Here is a 5,659-nt window from a genome sequence, read left to right on the forward strand (position 1 = left end):
CACTCCCTCCCTTGCATAATGGAAGAAGGGATGGAGACACCTCCTCCTCCTCCTCCTCCTCCTCTTTTCTCTCTCTCTCTCTCTCTCTAGATGTACTTAACAAGGACAAGAAGAAGGACAAGAAGATAATTGGAGGAGAAAGAGGAGGAGGAGGAAGGAGGAGGAGGAGGAGGAGGAGGAGGAGGAGGAGGAGGAGGAGGAGGAGGAGGAGGAAGAAGAAGAAGAGGAGAAATACGATATGAATCTCTAACAATTTATCTATTTATTTATTTATATTTTTTCACAAGCCAATTAAGACAACCCTTCTAATTACGTGTGTGTGTGTGTGTGTGTGTGTGTGTGTGTGTGTGTGTGTGTGTGTGTGTGTGTGTGTGTGTGTGTGTGTGTGTGTGTGTGTGTGTGTGTGTGTGTGTGTGTGTGTGTGTGCGCACATGCGTGCGTGTGTGCGTGCGTGCGTGTGTGTGTGTGCGTGTGCGTGGATTCATCTTTTTAACCTCTCACACACACACACACACACACACACACACACACACACACACACACACACACACACACACACACACGAACGCACATCTTAGCCTTCATTTCCTTCTTCTTTTTCCTCCTCCTCCTCCTCCTCCTCCTCTTTCTTCTTCTCCTCCTCCTTCCTCTTCCTCTTCTTCTTCTCCTCTTCTTTCTTCTTCATTCTTCTTCTCTCTTCTTCTTCTTCATTCTCTCTTTTTCTCCTCTTCTTCTTCGCTTACATCTCCTTCCTTCAATTATTTTCTTCTATCTTCCTTCTTCTTCCTCCTCCTCCTCCTCCTCCTCCTCCTGCTGTCATTGGCTTTCCTTTGTATTCCTTTGTATTCCTCCCTCCTCCTCCTTCTTACTTTCACGTTAATCATCGATAATAACATCACACACACACACACACACACACACACACACACACACACACACACAGTTGACTTACCAAGGTAGATGTGTGTGTGTGTGTGTGTGTGTGTGTGTGTGTGTGTGTGTGTGTGTGTGTGTGTGTGTGTGTGTGTGTGTGTGTGTGTGTGTGTGTGTGTGTGTGTGTGTGTGTGTGTGTGTGTGTGTGTGTGTGTGTGTGTGTGTGTGTGTGTGTGTGTGTGTGTGTGTGTGTGTGTGTGTGTGTGTGTGTGTGTGTGTGTGTGTGTGTGTGTGAAATCTAAGACACCTCTCTCCACATAAGGGAAAGAGGAGGAGGAGGAGTGAGGAGGAGGAGGAGGAGGAGGAGGAGGAGGAGGAGGTAGTGGGGGTTCTTCTTTACATCCTTTCGACGACCTCTTCTTCCTCCTCCTCCTCTTCCTCTTCCTCCTTCTTCTGGAAACACATCAATACATCACCAATCAGGTCATATGGTGCAAGGAGGAGAAGGAGGAGGAGGAGGAGGAGGAGGAGGAGGAGGAGGAGGAGGAGGAAGAAGAAGAAGAAGAAGAAGAAGAAGAAGAAGAAGAAGAAGAAGAAGAAGAAGAAGAAGAAGAAGAAGAAGAAGAAATTATATACTTTGAGAGAGAGAGAGAGAGAGAGAGAGAGAGAGAGAGAGAGAGAGAGAGAGAGAGAGAGAGACAGAGAGAGAGAGAGAGAGAGACTGTCCAGAAATCTCTCTCTCTCTCTCTCTCTCTCTCTCTCTCTCTCTCTCTCTCTCTCTCTCTCTCTCTCTCTCTCTCTCTCTCTCTCTCTCTCTCTCAAAGCATATAATTACTTCTTCTTCTTCTTCTTCTTCTTCTTCTTCTCCTCCTCCTCCTGATTAGTGATGTATTGATGTGTTTCAGAAGGAACACATATATATAATTTAATTAAGCAGGTGTATGGCAGGTGTGTGTTGGGGGTGTGACAGTATGTGTGGGGAGGGGGAGGTGGGGGGTATGTGATTGTGTGACAGGTGTGTGTGTGTGTGTGTGTGTGTGTGTCATGTGGCATTGGTGAGAGAGAGAGAGAGAGAGAGAGAGAGAGAGAGAGAGAGAGAGAGAGAGAGAGAGAGAGAGAGAGAGAGAGAGAGAGAGAGAGAGAGAGAGAGAGAGAGAGAGAGAGAGAGAGAGAGACTGTCCGGAAATCTCTCTCTCTCTCTCTCTCTCTCTCTCTCTCTCTCTCTCTCTCTCTCTCTCTCTCTCTCTCTCTCTCTCTCTCTCTCTCACCAATGCCACACTGACACACACACACACACACACACACACACACACCTGTCACACCACTATCACACACCCACCCTCCACCTCCTCCCTCCCACACCTCCCACACCTCCAACACACACCTGCTTAATTTAATTAAACCTTTAAATGGAGAAAACAGTGGGTGTGTGTGTGTGTGTGTGTGTTGAGAGAGAGGAAGAGGACGCAGTGAGTCATGGGTGTACACGTGGTAGTAATAGTAGTAGTAGTAGTAGTAGTAGTAGTAGTAGTAGTAGTAGTAGTAGTAGTAGTAGTAGTAGTAGTAGTAGTAGTAGTAGTAGTAGTAGTAGCAGTAGTATTCACCGTCGTGATGCTGTGAAGAGATGCTGTGTGTGTGTGTGTGTGTGTGTGTGTGTGTGTGTGTGTGTGTGTGTGTGTGTGTGTGTGTGTGTGTGTGTGTGTGTGTGTTAGTAATCTTGTATCGAATTAAGTGTTTTTCAAGAGACTGTACTGTTTTTGGTGTTGAGATGCTGACAGAAGCACCTCAACACAGCACCACAGTGACTCTCAACACCACAAAATGATTAAAAAAAATTCCTTCAACACCACAATATTGAGAGCACAAATCCACACAGCACCACCACACAGCACCATACACACCCCTAGAGACAACACAACACCACAGACACGCAAAATAATATTCAACACACCAAAAATCAACACCAGCTTGTCACCACCACTAACATCTGGCTAAAATTCCAATGTGTTTGCATGAAAAGTATTGGTGTGTCTAGGTGTATTTGAGAGAGAGAGAGAGAGAGAGAGAGAGAGAGAGAGAGAGAGAGAGAGAGAGAGAGAGAGAGAGAGAGAGAGAGAGAGAGAGAGAGAGAGAGAGATTATTTATTATTTATTTATTGTTTCACATTTAACAAGTAGAGTGAAATATAGGAAATATGATAAAATACTGGTGATATGTAATAAGATTAATACAATACAACTTTTTATAACTCTGGTCAATAATAGATGCAAACACAAAAACACAGAATACTCACAAAATATTAGATAGCAAGGCAGTGAGTAACACGCATGCACGTCTTTCATGGCTGGTAGCATGGACGAAGCGTTTCCCAAGGCTGTAATGAAACAAGTGGAATTAGAATCCATGAAAATATATAGATAACAGATTATCATTACGAGTATTTCTTATCCTGTTTGACTCTCATTTTCTCTCTGTAGTAGAATTGGTGGCATGGTGGGTTTAGACGCAAAATAATGGTCTATCTCAATGGCTGTATACATTTTTAATCAAGTTTCCTCAACAAGAGTCTAATCTGACGTCACTCACGCTTAAATCTCACCAAACCTGGAAAGACACGTTAGCCTTTACAAAAAAAATACAAAAAACACAAAGGGAAGAAAAAGAGATATAGAGAGATAAAAATGAGGTAGGTCAGGGGAAGGGTTAAACCAGGGTGTGCTATGGGGTCACGGTGGGTTGCAACAGCCTGCGATTCACGTCTCAATGTCTGATGGTCTTAGCTCTGTTCTAACCTGGCCAAATGTCACTTTTAGAGTCACATCTGACATATCATAGGAATCCCTGAATAGAAATGTTTTAAGTTGTTTTTTAAAAAGTTCAGTGCTGCTGCTGCTGCTGCTGCTGCTGGCTCTGACCTGTACCGGAAGCCTACTGTACAATCTTCAGGAATGCACACTGCCGCGAAAGGCCTCGGAAACCCACGCCTCCGCATTCTCGTTCACGGCCGGTTGAGGTGGCAGTCATTTCAGGTGCGTGCCTCACAACTGTATTTAGCCTCAAAGGGATGCAACAACTGTCTTAAATAAACAGGCTTTCCAGCAGTTGCGGCTCAGTGACTTGGCGCAGCAAATTTTACATATGCAGATCCGAACTTTTTGCAGCTCAACCGACGTCAAACTCAAAATTACGTATTACTCTCCGAACGTGTGGACCCCTGGCAGCAGTAGCAGTTAAACATGCAACACCCGTCACGCACAGCATATCTAGCCCACTCTAGACGCACAACATTTAAGACTCCCATGCTTATGTCTCGGCCCCTAACATAAGGCACACATCTCAATATGTAGCGTACAGTGTTACCATTGGCAGGCTGGTGAATTTATAGTTTAAGCCAATGTCCCCAATCTCTAACCTAACCTCCCACCTAACCTTATCCAATCTCTAACCTAACCTAACCTAACGTAACCTAACCTAACCTAACGTAGTGTGTAATGGCTTAAACTATAATAAAACCGGCAGGCTTATCAAAAACAGGCTTCTTAACTTTATCCTACAAGTTATCTACACTTTGAAGATAAACATTTTCAAAGCAACCAAATATTCCACACTTTACTCTCCTCTTTAGAAACAAGACAAATTATCTTAAGACGAAGCTTCTCACTGAAATTCACTTCCAAATTATTTAACCTCTTAGTGATCCTGTGAGGCACCACCTACCTGCTATACCTGCTGTCTCACCTGCTCTACCTGCCATCTACCCATCTCATCAACTGCTACACACGGCCCACTTTCCTCCTTCATGAGTGGCAAGGATCCAGGCTGGGGGAAGACTCAGCCCCCATGCTGGTGATGGCAGATGGCAGGACCACCAGCCACCCCCACACTAAGCTTTACAGGCCAAGAAAAGCTTACAATACACTCAAGCAAGATTACAATACACTTACAATAACAGTGCATAAAATATTGGGTGAGTTTCGAGCCAGCAGGACATGGCTGTAAACATCTTTTGAGATAAGACGTATGTAATCTCATCTCACTAATGCTATCATATTACTATCATTAATAACCTACCACCAAAACCTTGATTAAAGGCCCACAGTGACTTCAACACTTCATATTTTTGTAGCAATAGTAGTTAGAGTACTTTCTTTAGTGAGTCAAGGAAGTTTCTCAAGACCGCCAGCTGTTAAGTCCTCTTCCTGGAAGCGGCAAAGGGTGAATAAGGACTTTCGCTAATATATACATTATCTACCTTTAATTTATAACATCTACGTCATTATAAGGCGCCACAGGACTTTGCTGCGTTACCTGTTAGTGAATAAATGTGACCAAGTACCTGATATGCGAAGAAGGAAGCTTTTGAAGATCGCCAGACGTTAGGGTCACGTAATGGCGGCGGAGTAGGAGGGTAATCTTGATCTTGATCTTAAGTCGAGTCTCTTGTGTTCGTGTTTGTATTTCAATATTTCTTTTATTTGTTGTTCTAAGTTAGATGTTATGGTTTATAAAAAATGCTTAGTTATTTATAAAGAGTATTTATTACCATTAAAATGCCATTTATTGAGATTTTTTTTTATTGTAATGCCATGTTTTTTTTTCTTAATTTCTTTATTATTCTTTCTTGTGTGTGTGTATGTGTGTGTGTGTATGTGTGTGTGTGTGTGTGAAAGAGAAAGTCAAACATATTGTGTCTAATTATGGGGTGTTGTTAAGCCATATGGGTGAGAACTGAGTGATTTTCAGTGGAGAGAGAGAGAATGTGTGTGTTTATGAGAGAGAGAGAGAG

General features: G+C 43.3%; 1 long non-coding RNA gene across 1 annotated transcript in view; it reads right to left on the bottom strand.

The window, feature by feature from the left end:
- LOC135100103 (uncharacterized) overlaps nucleotides 1-5,233 on the bottom strand; it is a 13,796-nt gene extending 8,563 nt beyond the window's left edge. Inside the window, exons 1-2 of the long non-coding RNA XR_010268549.1 lie at nucleotides 5,210-5,233; nucleotides 3,167-3,247 (exon numbers count right to left, since the gene is read on the bottom strand). This is a non-coding gene — a long non-coding RNA (uncharacterized LOC135100103). The remainder of the gene's footprint in view (nucleotides 1-3,166; nucleotides 3,248-5,209) is intronic.
- Nucleotides 5,234-5,659: the final 426 nt, after the last annotated feature.

The sequence above is a fragment of the Scylla paramamosain genome, chromosome 4 (assembly GCF_035594125.1).
Source record: "Scylla paramamosain isolate STU-SP2022 chromosome 4, ASM3559412v1, whole genome shotgun sequence".
Taxonomy (NCBI): domain Eukaryota; kingdom Metazoa; phylum Arthropoda; class Malacostraca; order Decapoda; family Portunidae; genus Scylla; species Scylla paramamosain.